Here is a 14,064-nt window from a genome sequence, read left to right on the forward strand (position 1 = left end):
GTTGGTATTTCCGGCCAGAACTCGGTTTTAAAAATGGCATTTGTGTTCGCCTCTGTAACTCCAAACCAAAGGTCGAGCCCTTTGTTCCACTTTTGGCGGGCTTCTACCCAGAAGCCCTCCAAAGTGGTGCCACTCTGTCTGGGTACCACAAGGGGTGTGGGAGGGGGTTTAGGCACCTTGGACTAAGTTGCCTTGCCAACTCAGGTCGCACTCGCGTGATTGGCCCAAGTGGTGAGCCACTCCGCTCACCACTTAGCATGTTTGATTGACAGCTAGGCTGAATGATTGGGGGTTTCTTGCATAAAAGCAGGGCTTTTGGGACTGGAATTTCAGAAGTCGCCAAAGGACTTGAAAATCCAACGAGGGAGAAGCTGAGGCGACCTGCTAGGACGACACCACCGGTGGAGCCCTGCTGAACCGACTCACCACTTCCCAACGACAGAGGAGATCTCCCTCCTGGAGAGTCTTCTTCCCTTGACTGGTGAGCACAACCAGTTTACCTTCTTTTCTCGCATCCCAGGACGTCTTGTGGTCGAATTGCCCGTGCCAAGCCCCCCGGCAACCGGATAGCCACTTACCACTGGACCGCGAATAAAAGGACCGCTCCTTTTAATTGAGAACTCCGCGGCTGGTTTCTTCCCTGGCAGTGCAACGGACTCCTGTTTTCCTCCCCGACGGGATCCTCTCTTCCCCCGGACGAAGCACCGACTTGAACCCGCTGCCAGGAACAACTGCCCCCGCTGGAGCGTTCTCACCATTTTAAGGTACTGTGTCCGCCAGGCCTCCCTTTCTAAAGATTGCTACAAGGTAACAATAATCCCTTAACCTTCTGGACTAGGCTGGCCGCCTTGACCATCTAACTGGTCCCTTTCTTTTTGGTCCAACTCTTTCTGAAACTTTTGCAAGACTTTTTGGCACTTTCAACCGTGTGACCTTGGACACATTTCAACCGGAGTCTCTTAAAGTGGGTCCGGCCTTGTTAACTTTGACTTTACGATTTTAATCTGCCTTCTTCTCCTACTGTGTTCTTCCGAAAGTGTTGGGATCTGTTTCTATCTTTGCTCTGCCTTTCTCTCCCTTTTAAACCGATGATTAGAGTGCCATCTTCGTTAAGCGCTCACCGCTGTCTGAAAATAAGTGTTGCTTTACTTAAGACTTGCCTAATAATCGTTGAAGGGAGTGTATATCTTTTAGTGACCGTGTTTTTGAACTGCTTAATATTGGTGCCAGTGTGTTTAACTAGATGTGTTTTTAAATAAATAATTCTATCTCTTGTACACCAAGCTCTGGTCAGTGTTTGCTTGTTCTACTGTGTTCTTTTGACCTATTGTGAATACTCTGTATACTGCCTAACTCTTCTTGAGAGAAGTCTAACTGCTCAGCCACAGCTACCAGGTAAATCTGGGTGGTACAGACTGCTACCAATTGGGCTTACTGCCAACCACCTGTAGTCTTAAATCTTTTGCAGTGGTCCCAGAGGGAACTGCACAGGTTTCTTCCTAACAACTGTATCGTGAATGTTCAGACTAGACCTTATTATAGTCCGCACTAAAACAAAAAAATTCACTTTTTGAAAATAGCTTGTTGCATATGTCATAAATGGACTAGAAAAACTCTTAGATCACGCCACTGATTTGGATTACTTAACCTTCTTGGCCGTGATTTATTCTTATTATTTGAGATAAGGTCTCTTCAATCTGAATTCAAAACACCATACACAGATTGACATAAGAATCACACAAACTTAAATTCCTATTGTCCAGCCTAATCCCGACACGCGTTTCTCTGTCTAAAATGTGACGGTTCCTCAGGTTTTTTTTTTACTGGCTGTAAATATTCATAAGATGATAAATGATGTTCTTCCTTGTAACTTAACACTTGTGCACTGAAATCGTTTGTACATTGAAATCATACAACAGCATGTGGACCACAGTTTGTTCGGCAATCGCACCGTCGCAACACACTCTATCCGTATTGCGGCTCCAAACTTAAACAGAGATATCGATATTGATTGGTTTATGGAGACACCGATTATACGAACCATTTTGGGAACTGTGAAGCACTACAATCTGACTTTCAAATTGTTCTATGATTTCAATGTACAAACGATTTCAGTGCACAAGTGTTAAGTTACAAGGAAGAACATCATTTATCATTTTATGATAATAATATTTACAGCCAGTAAAAAAAAAACCTGAGGAACCGTCACATTTTAGACGGAGAAACACGTGTCGGGATTAGGCTGGACAATAGGAATTTAAGTTTGTGTGATTCTTATGTCAATCTGTGTATGATGTTTTGAATTCAGATTGAAGAGACCTTATCTCAAATAATAAGAATAAATCACGGCCAAGAAGGCTAAGTAATCCAAATCAGTGGCGTGATCTAAGAGTTATTCTAGTCCATTTATGACATATGCAACAAGCTATTTTCAAAAAGTGCATTTTTTTGTTTTAGCGCGGACTATAATAAGGACTAGTCTGAACATTCACAAGTTTTTTTTCTCTCTGCAGTCAGAGAGGTACAGACCTTTGTCCTGTTGCTTCTACACGTTTAACAGTCTCATAAGAGTAGCGCCGGAATCAGCTGAAGACTGTGCTGTATTGGTTGGTCTCTCCTTCCTTCCCTCCCTTTTAACAACAGTATCGGTCTACCATGCCTCTTCCGTGCGCTTAGTTGCCTCTGGACTTTGGTTACTATATCTATACTTAAGAAAGGGACTACCAATGATGAATTGTGCATCTTAAGCAATTCTGTGATGTCGTATGAGATTTTAAATGTGCACTACACCCCTCCAATCTGTAAAAAATCTCTGTTTCAAGGAAGAACTTACTTACCTGTAACTATTGTTCTCCAGAATGGGTCTGGCATGGATTCACATTCTCATTTCTCATGAATATTCCCCGTCAGGCCGACAATCGTCGGTAAAAAGAAAACAGTTTCACTTTCACTTACAAACTGTATTTTTCCTCTAAACCAATCACTGTACTCTGGGTCATACTGCCCCCAGCCAATGACAGTCCTCTCCCTAGGCCCCTCCTCTGGCAGCCATCTTCAGATTTGGTAAGCAGGCAAAGTGCAGTATGACCAAGAGGAGCCGCAGAGGGGTAGGAGGGAGGGTTTGCATGTGAACATGCCAGACCCATGCTGGGGAACACTAGTTACAGGTAAGTAACTTGTTCCTTCTCCAGCATGGGGTCTGGCATGGATTCACATGCTCATGAATAAAGAATACATAGCAGTACAACATTACACAATCACAGGAGGAGGCAATACTCAACAGAAGCAATAACTCTTACCTGTGCAACAGGCTAACCTCAAGCGAACAGGTTGCGTAGACGGTGATGCCAAAGAGAAGATCTTCCTGGAGACCTGGTGTAGTGAGAGATGGCCACCAGATGCACCTTATTTATTTATTTTATTTGTAATACACATCGACAAAGCCCATAGGCATAAGAGCCTAGGGACAGACAGATAAGACAAAATAGCGTTCGCCAGTCCCGCCTTGGCCAAGGACAACAAGTACGGAACAATCTGCTGGGCTGTGACCCTCAGAGGGGTGATCATCTGCACCGGCACTACTTAGCGAAACGCTTCCACTTGTGACTGTAGCACTTAAAGAGTCAGTGATGCTCTGGCCTTAGCAAGCACCTCCCTGCAGTCCGCTGGTAACTCGTATCCTCCAAACTCAAGGGCTGCAGGAGCCAAGCCCTCAGGTTCAGCGATCCTGGGTTGTGATGGAGATTGTGCCTCCTATGGTGAGCAGATCCACGACCACTGGCAGCTTGAATGGGGCTGAGAAGATCCGGGTACCGGATCTGCCTCGGCCACGCGGGGGCGATTATTATCATCCTGCACCGGCATTGTTTGAGTGAATTGATGACTTGTAGAAGGAGTGGCAATGGAGGGAATGCGTACAGAAACAGGCCTTCCTACGGTAAGGAGAATGCGTCCCCCATGCTCCTTGGCAGGTGGAACCTGCTGCCAAACCTCTGGCATTTGGCGCTCGTCGCTGTCGCAAACAGATCGATCTGGGGCCTGCCCCACTTGATGAAGATGCGGTCCACTTGGTCCTGCCGAAGTTCCCACTCGTGGCAGGAGCGCACCTCCCTGCTGAGGGAGTCGGTGATGGTGTTCTTGACTCCTGCCAGGTGGAAGGGGACAAGTAACATCTCTTGTCTGATGGTCCAGTGCCGCAAGTCCTGCGCCTGTTTGGAGAGTGGTGGGGATCGAGTGCCTCGCTGCTTCCTGAAGTAGAACATCGTGGTGGTGTTGTCCGTGAAGATCCTTACCACCTTGCCCTTCAGAGACGGAAGGAATGACTTGTGGTGCCAGAACACTGCCTGTAGCTCCAGGATATTGATGACTAAATCCTTCTCCTCCGGCAGCCACAGGCCTCTAGCATGCAGACGTCCGGTGTGGGCTCCCCAGCCCTACAGGGAAGCTTCCGCGGTGACCGTCTCCTGGTACGGGGGGGGGGTTTGAAACCCTGTGCCCCGGGTGATGTTGGTGTGCACACCCCACCCCCTTATCGCCCAACGGAATTCCTTGTCGAGTGACTATCGTGTCCGTGAAGCTTCCGGACACCGGAATCCATCGAGCGTCCAAGAACTCCTGAAAAGGTTGCTTCCACAACCTGCAAAGCCAGATAAGGTAATGCAAGATGAGGGGCGTGGCTAAATGGCCGTGAGCTAGGACGTGATCTCCGTGGGCTCCCACCGATCTGTCCGTGATCCGACGGAAAAAAGTATATTCAAATCCAACGATGAGCTGTGTAAACGTATGGGAAGCTACATGAAGATGTTGGGCATGGTGCGGTGCGTCGGACGAATAAAGCAGAAATGGCTGAGCAGTGTGTCAGCGAAAACAGAATAAGCAGCCCGTGAAGAAAAGAAAATGGCGCCCTGCCAAGAACAAAGGAGTAGAGGAGCACGGCTGGATCGAACAACTGCGTGCTACTCGCGGAGCTGAAGCGACGCGGGCAGAACAGACTGGCTGTGATACTGAAGGCTTTGGCTGGAGAGCAATTAATAAGACGGAGCGCAGCGGAGCAGTGGATACATTGTCGCATCAAATCGTGAGCGAGAGCTAGCACAAGCGGTAAGCCCGGTGCCGAAACATTGTAACTGGGAGAAACGGGACGCATGGGACTGCTGGCAACAAAGGGAAATAAACAAAAGCATACGGCACACAGTAGCGAAAAGATACGCGCTGCAACAATAGGACCCTAGAATGTCAAGTGCCACGTGAAACCCTGTAGGGGAATGAAAACGATGGGGCGTATCGCTAGAAGGGGGAGCACAGCTGACACCGGACCTGGAAGCTGAGGCCTGGCGATAGCTGAATGAAAAGGCGGCAAAAGGATAGGACGCTGCAATCCTTCCACCATGCACAACGAAATGGACACAATAAGGATGGGTGCACTACATAAAAAATACTAAAGTGCACCGAAGGGCTGGCTGAGGTGGAAGGAAGCTGTCCCTGCTAATGGCGGTGGGTCTCCCAAGACCAAATAGTTGGCTTTGGACAATTTGGTTCCACAAGACTGAAAAGCCCATTTGAAGATACACCTTTGCACGCTGCGCAGGAGACATTCCTCTTAAATACTGTCCTGGAGTCCCTGGGCTGAGGCAACTGGATAGGAGCACCCTGCGGCCACGGGGGCACTCAAAGTCGATGCAAGAGTGGATATATGCTGCGTTGCACGCCCCGGACCCCTTTCAGATGCGAATGCCATCGAGCAGGCACGTAGCAAGATAAAGGAGCAACTGCGCTGTTGAAAAAGGTGCACTGCGCAGGAGACAAGGCAGCGCAATCAAGAGCCAGCTGAGGTAACGTGTGGTTAGGACAATGCGAAGATGCACATAGACCGCATAGGGCCTGGGTGCGGAGTGCCTGCATAAAGCCAGATCTTAAAGAATCTCCAGGAGCCTAACCCAATCGAAGGGCCGGAAGCCGGGGGGGCCAGCACTGTCACACAGCGCAACGATAAGTGCTGGAAAGTTACCCGCAAACTGATAATAACAGCATTGGGACCTTGGGCTATTATACAAATAATAGCGATGAGCAAAGGGAAGCAAGCACCCAGCATAGCGGAGAAGTGACCCCCCGAGGACAACACGGAAATAGAGGCGGGACACATTGTGCGAAACCCTGAGCCAGGCGAAAGACTGTGGAAGAAAATAGACCGGAACACGGTTTGTGCACCAACCCTGAGAGCAAATAAGACAGAAATGTCGGTAAGAGGGGGCAAGGCCAAAGGCAAACAGCCCACAATGCATATTTTTGCTAAACAGCAGCAGTCGCCTATCACCCCAACCCAAAGTGGGGCGACGACATCCGCAGGAGCGACAAAGCCAGGCAAAAATCAGTCGATCTTAACAGCCATATCGGAATTGAAAGCCGCGTGGGGGACAACGATAGCAGAATTGAGGACTGAATTGGAAACAAAAATAGATGCGGTTGGAGTGGAGGTCAACCTAATGAGGCAAGATGTAATAGCGCTGGCGGAGAGGACGAGTGGCCTGGAGAGTGCTGTTAAAGTCAACACAGATACTAGCAAGGAAAACACCAAGACAATCCACATACTGAAGCAGTAGGTAGCCAACCTAGAGAATCGAGCAGAGGAAGCAGAAGGGAGAGCGAGACGCAATAATATACGTGTGGTCGGTCTTCCGGAAGGGGAAGAAGGCCAAGACCCCACGAACTATGTGGAAAATATGATCATGCAAGAGATAGGTTCAAATAAACTCTCCCAAGGATTTGCGGTTCAATGTGCACACAGAGCCCTGATGAGGAATCTGCGACCTGGAGCCCCTCCAAGACCAATTATAGCGAAGATCCTAAATTACAGAGACAGGGAAAAGATCTTGAAGTTCTTCAGGAAAGGAGGGACGATAAAAAGAGCATCTACCACCATTACCACATATCCCAATTACACAATGCTAGTTCAGAGATAACGCTATAGTTATGTAGCTATCAAGAGAAGACTGCGCACAGCCGGATTTAAATACATGTTGCTGTATCCGGCAAAACTCAAAGTTCTACACAAAGACAAAACACACTTTTTTGATACCCCGGAAGACGCAGCGACGTGGTTGGACGCACATGGCTGTCCGGAGCAGGACGAGGAGCAGGGCTGAGATGAACACGATAAGTAACCTAGTAGTTATGTCTGTTGAATGTATGACGTGGGGTGGGGAATCGCTGTAATATGAGACATTCGAACACGTTGGACTGGAATATAGTGTTTGTAATATAAGAAGAATAACGGAAAGTGCGAGTAGCCTGATGTTTGAATAAGGAGCAAGAGACCGAGACGGCCTACCCCTGAGAGTTAGATTAGGAGGATCGCCATTAGCGTGACGTCTCCCTGCTGAGCCGCAAGTAAGGCAACTGCCAGAAAGGGCTAGATGCGGGGGTGCCTGAGATCCAGGGATGGAGCTGGGCAACAGTTGGGGAAGTAGGGTGTGTTGGGGCATGGGAGGGAGGGAGGGCAAAGGGAAGTTGGGGAAGAGTTGGGGAGTGCGATGGGGCTGGGAAGGAAGGAGGGTGGGAGGGAGGGGGGGAGGTGGGGTAGAGTTAGCAGTTGGGAGACGTTTGTATTGGGGAACAAACCTACATAAAACAAGGGAAGATCTGAGATCTGATGGAACTGGAGGGTACTTGGGGAGGGAGGGGAGAGACTCGGATATGCTAAGGGAGACTGTTAGGGAGAATTCTCTCTTTAGGCTGAATTTCCTAACCTAGTGAGTCCCCCAGCAGCTTTGCTGGATTTCTGGAGTTTGTTTTTTTCTCCTGCCAAGAGACTCTTTTTCTCCCACTCTTGGACATGATTTATGGTGTTCCTTTGACTGTTTATGTGTTTTATGGGCTATGGGGTCCTTTACTCCATAGGGCCTCATGTGTTTTTACTATGTGTGTTACACCGCACCTTCCGTGCAGTGACACAGGTGTGTCATAGTGACACCCCACCATAGACTCCATACCCTGGGACCGACTACTGTCTCCCAGGGCATGTAAAGTCACCATTGGCTTTACTAGTCCCAAATTATGAACAGAAACCAGTACAAACCATCATATTGTGGACGTACTGGTCAGGGCAATTCGATTGCCCCGGGGTCTGTTAGTCGAGGGGGCACGTCTCCGTCCCCCCTGATCGAGTTTTGGCTGGTGGCAGTGGATACTACTTTTTATATTCGACCACGAATATATCCCTATGAGATTTTCCCATTGTTCGAGGCTACCAACTTTAATTATTTAATTCTCATAGCCTCAAACATACCGCCGGTTTATTTATTTAATATTAATTTGCCGGTTGGTATTTTTTGCCAGGACTCGATTCTAAAATGGCGTTTGTGTTCTCTTCTGTGACTCCAACCGAAGTCGAGCCCTTTGTTCCAATTTTTGGCGGGCTTCTCCACAGAAGCCTCCAAAAGTGGTGCCACTCTGTCTGGGTACCACAGGGGATGTGGGAGGGGGTTAAGGCACCCTGGACTGAGTTACCTTGGTAACTCAAGTCGCACTCTTGTGTGATTGGCCCAAGTGGTGAGCCAGCCGGCTCACCACTTAGCATGTTTGATTGACAGCTTGGCTGAGGGAATGGGGGTGTGCTGCATAAAAGCAGGGCTTTGGGGACTGGAACTTCATAAGTCGCCACAGGACCTGAGAATCCGACGAGGGAGAAGCTGAGCCGACCTACCACGACGACACCACCGGTGGAGCCCTGCGGAACCGACTCCCCACTTCCCGACGACAGAGAAGATCTCCCGGCTGGAGAGGCTTCTTCCCCTGACTGGTGGGCACAACCAGTTTACCTTCTTTTCCTTGCATCCCAGGATGTCTTGTGGTCGAATTGCCCGTGCCAAGCACCCCGGCAACCGGATAGCCACTTACCACTGGACCGCGAATAAAAGGACCGCTCCTTTTAATTGAGAACTCCGTGGCTGGTTTCTTCCCTGGCAGTGCAACGGACTCCTGTTTTCCTCCCCGACGAGATCCTCTCTTCCCCCGGATGAAGCACCGACTTGCACCCGCTGCCAGGAACAACTGCCCCCGATGGAGCGTTCTCACCATTTTAAGGTACCGTGTCTCCCAGGCCTCCCTTTCTAAAGATTGCTACAAGGTAACAATAATCCCTTAACCTTCTGGACTGGGCTGGCCACCTTGACCATCTAACTGGTCCATTTCTTTGGTCCAACTCTTTCCGAACCTTTTCAAGACTTTTGTGCACTTCAACCGTGTGACCTTGGACACATTTCGTTCTGATCCTCTTAAAGTGGATCCGGCCTTCTGAACTCTAACTTCACGGTTTTACTTTGCCTTCCTCTCTTGTTGTGTTCTTGTGAAAGTGTTGGGTTCTGTTTCAAATTATACTCTGCTTTTCTCTCCCTTTTTAAAACGAATTATTAGAGTGCCATCTGCGTTAAGCGCTCACCGCTGTCTGAAAATAAGTGGGGCTTTACTTAAGAATTGTCTAATATTCTTTTAAGGGAGTGTATATCTTTTAGTGACCGTGTTTTTGAACTGCTTAACATTAGTGCCTGTGTGTTTTACTAGATGTGGTTTTAAATAAATAATTATATCTCTTTTACACCAAGCTCTGGTCAGTGTTTACTTGTTCTACTATGTTCTTTTGACCTATTGTGAATACTCTGTATACTGCCTAACTCTTCTTGAGGGAAGTCTGACTGCTCAGCCACAGCTACCAAGTGGGTTTACTGCCAAACACCTTTTGCAGTGGTCCCAGAGGGAACTGCACAGGTTTCTGCCTAACAGAGACCTTAAAGTAGTCACCTGGAATGTGAGAGGGCTCAATAGTTACTTAAAAAGAAATAAGGTTATAATATATTTGCGACGGCAGAAAATTGACATAGCCTTATTGCAAGAGACTCACTTGACGCAAGAACAACTGGAGGTGGTACCGAAGAAGTGCAGAGGGACTGTAGTGGGGGCAACATACTCGGCATATGCTAGGGGGGTAATCACCTGGGCGGCACCGCATGTACCGTTTCATAGTGCAATCTACGGTGGAGGCAGATGGGAGGATGGTAATATTAAAGGGCTTGGTGGAAAACAAGGAGATGTGTGATAAACACCTATGCCCCGAATCAAAATACGGCGGCATATTTCAGAACCCAATATAGTAAACTCAGCGCACGCCTGGGAGAGGCAGTGATTTGAGGGGAGATTTTAATTGCGTAATAGACCCGAAGATAGATAGATCAGACTCCAAAATAGATAGACCGACCCCAGCATCTAGGATACTGCAGTCCTTCATAACAGACTTCGGGTTGGAGGACATATGGAGAACACACTATCCGCAAGATTGACAATATTCGCATTACTCAGCCCCCCAGAATCTACACACTAGATTAGACTATGGGCCTCATTACGACCCTGGCGGAGTGGGTTTACGCCAGCGTTATTCGCGGCGGACCCGTCCGCCCCACTACGAGTTCCCGTAGCGCCATGGAGCGTTTTCCGCCTGGTTTTTCCGGGCGGAGAAATCCATGGCGCTACGGGACCTTGTTGTTAATTACGCCACCGTATTTTACGGTGGCGCAATTAACGCCTTCCCCACTCCCATTATACCCTATGGGGCAAAAATGGGAATGGGGAAGGGTAAAATGGGGAATGGGGATTTACCGCCCCGCCAAGGTCGGAATGGGGCGGTAAATCCGCCAACCCCCATGGCGCTATCGGCAGCTTTCCGCCGTGCTCCATGGTGCATATTGCGCCACGATTTCCGCCAGGGTCGTAATGAGGGCCTATGTGTTTGTCACGCATGCGCTGACGACAGAGATAGCACAGATAGAATATAAGGCGAGGGTCCTATCGGACCATTCGCCGCTTACATTGACATGGCGGTATCGACCTCCGAGAGCGAAAATACCGACATGGCATCTCAGAGCGGAATCGCTAAAGGATAACATCTTCAGGGAAGACATGAGGGAGGAAATAAGCTAATTCAAGATCAAATCAGGCAGTGTTAAATCGGCAGGGGTTCTCTGGGAAGCCTTTAAAATAGTGGTGAATGGGATAGCAATAGCCAAGTCCAAGGGGCTACAAGGAGGGATCGTAGCGGACCTACAAGAAGCGGAAAGGGAGCTAGAAAAGGCATTGAAGGGGGGAAGTAGCACCAAAAATGATAATGATGCAATACCTAGGCTACAACAGAAATGCCCAGGATATTGGTAAAGGCTGTGCAATCTAAACTATAAAAAATACATACAGATACAGCAATCGGGGGGAGATAAACCAGGGAGAGTTATGGCAAGGTTATACAAAAATGAGACTCCCAGACTAGTAATCAGGACGATAGTGAAAGAAAATGGAAGTATAGCAGATACCCAGGAGGACGTGAACCTAGAATTTGCAAACTATTACCATTTCCTGTATGGGGACGTGGAGGAAAGTGATAACGCAATAAGCGAAATTTTAGAGGATAGAGGATTGTCGCAGATTAGCGCTGAAGAACAAGAGGAGCTAGACGCGCCAATCACTCTAGAGAAATTGGAAGAGGTGGTGAGGCAGTTACCCACTTGTAAGACCCCGGGGGCCGATGGACTCCCCATTGAATTCTACAAGATGTATAAAAATGAGGTGCTCCCACCACTCTTGGAAATGCTCAACGAATCATACGAAGCAGGAAAGTTACCAGAATCCTTGAGAGAAGCGATAATCATACCGCTCCCGAAATACAATAAGCCTGGTAGTGAGTGCGGATCCTACAGACCCCTGTCGACCCCGGGGGCCGATGGACTCCCCATTGAATTCTACAAGATGTATAAAAATGATGTGCTCCCACCACTCTTGGAAATCCTCAACGAATCATACGAAGCCGGAAAGTTACCAGAATCCTTGAGAGAAGCGATAATCATACCGCTCCCGAAATCCAATAAGCCTGGTGGTGAGTGCGGATCCTACAGACCCCTGTCGATACTGAACCAGGTCAGCAAAATACTGATGGCGGTCCTGGCAAACAGAATGAAGAGAGTCATTACTAAATTACTACATCCTGATCAAACTGGTTATGTCCCTGATAGGAACATATCCAACAATCTTAGGCGACTCCATCGAGTCACTGAATATGCTAACAAAGAGACAAATGAAATGGCAATTGTGTCGCTGGATGCAATTAAGGCCTCTGACTCAGTCAAATGGCCATGGTTGATTGCTACCTTGACAAACTACGGAATAGGGCCGGAGTATCTAAGATTGGCCAAATTACTATATAGTGAACCGCTGGCCAGAGTGAAGGCAGGGTCAGTTATATCAGAGAGGTGGAAGGTTGGTAGAGGCACCAGACAGGGATGCCCGTGGTCCCCCATGTTGTATATCCTGGCCTTAGAGCCTTTGGCGATATATTTGAGGCAGCAATATGACACAATAGGCATCGTCATTAAAGGAGAATCGCATTTAATTTCCTTATATGCTGATGACATGTTGCTGTACTGCGCTATAGTATGAGATTTTGGGTGAAACTCCCCTTGGCAATGATGGGCAGAGGGGCAATGCTTAAAATGGTGGTCCTGCCAAGACTGTTACATTACTTTGGGACTATCCCATACTTGATCCAAGCGATTCGTTGCTAAGTTGAGCAGTATATGCAGGGAATTCCTTTGGCAGGGGACAAGGAACAGGATGGCACTTTGGAAACTGCAAAACTCACACGAGAAGAGAGGCATAAAACTACCAAATTATGAGATCTATTATATAGCAAGCTAACTCCAGTATGTAGCCAAATGGCTTTCTGAGGAGCCGACCTCGAAGACCAGGTTGTTCCAACAAGATTGTGCCCCATTCTTCCTAGATGATGTGGTTACCTAAAGTAGACATGGAGGGGCGTCCGAGGATGATGGTACTTGGGTGGGAGATATGGCGAAGAGCTTGTAAAATGATGGAGGACCCTTATCCATGCTCCTTGCAGGTGCCATTGGTAGCTCTGGCGGGAAAAGAAATACAACTAAGATTAATGATCAGGAGGCATTGGGAGCCAGTGGGGATAGCGACCTTGGGAGATATATGGCAAGAAGGGAATCTAAGGGATTTCAAGGGGTTGATGGAAGAAACAGAGGTACATGCAGGACAGTATATTACATATCATAGGGTGGTGCAGTGGATCAAAGAGACGTGGTCGGAAGAAAAACTATTGAGTGAACCTGATACCGCCATAGACACAATATACGACATAGCAGAGGGGGGCCACGAAATAGCAAGACTATATGAGCTGTTGATGACCAAGGTGGGAAGGGAAGTGGTACAATTTATACAAGATTGGGAAGAAGAAGTGGGGACCCCAATGAGTGATGGGATGTAGGAGCGTGCTCAACTGTATCACAAAAAAGTGTCGAGGAATGCCAGGCTACAGCACATACAGTTATATATCACCCATAGGACGTATATGACGCCACAAAGGATAGCTAAATTTAAAAATGCAGGACGACAAACATGAACCAAATGTAATGAAGAAAATGCTATAATGGTACACATGTTTTGGTCATGCTCAGAAATAGAATGCTTTTGGGGTGAAGTAGCACACAGGATGGAAGATAAAGGGATCAAAGTAGAGATAGATACAGCATGGGCTTGCCTACTGGGAGGGTTCCCTAGACCACACAAGCTAAAGCACGTGAGCAAATTGGAAGACCTGGTGTATGTACTAGTGAAGAGGAAAATTGCAATGAGATGGAAAGCATGTCACAGACCAAGAATAGAAACATGGTGGAAGGATTTACAAAACATGGGCGGAGGCGGAAACAACAGTATGCCAAGAGGCGAGTAATGTTGGGGGGGAGGAGAAAGCAGGAACCTTTATGGCCTGGAAACAACTAATTACAGAATTATTTGGGCCCACAAATGACGGGGCTAGTGACCAGGACCCACCAGGAGTAATCGATACAGAAACCCTATCACATGATGAAGAAATGGAACATGAAGGAAAGTAGGCTTGAGGGGAGGGTGGGAGGGGGTGGAACACAGTGGACAAGACAAAATGAATTGTATTAATATTGTCATGAACGTTGTAAGTTTGGTATGTGTTGGTTGTTGAAATAAAATCAA

The 14,064-nt window shown here is 47.8% G+C and overlaps 1 protein-coding gene across 11 annotated transcripts in view; it reads right to left on the bottom strand.

Annotated features, from left to right (window-relative positions):
- Positions 1-14,064, bottom strand: part of GPD2 (glycerol-3-phosphate dehydrogenase 2) — a 2,458,594-nt gene that overhangs the window by 1,754,754 nt on the left and 689,776 nt on the right. The window lies entirely within an intron of this gene.

Source organism: Ambystoma mexicanum, chromosome 9 (assembly GCF_040938575.1).
Source record: "Ambystoma mexicanum isolate Mex_15411 chromosome 9, UKY_AmexF1_1, whole genome shotgun sequence".
NCBI lineage: Eukaryota > Metazoa > Chordata > Amphibia > Caudata > Ambystomatidae > Ambystoma > Ambystoma mexicanum.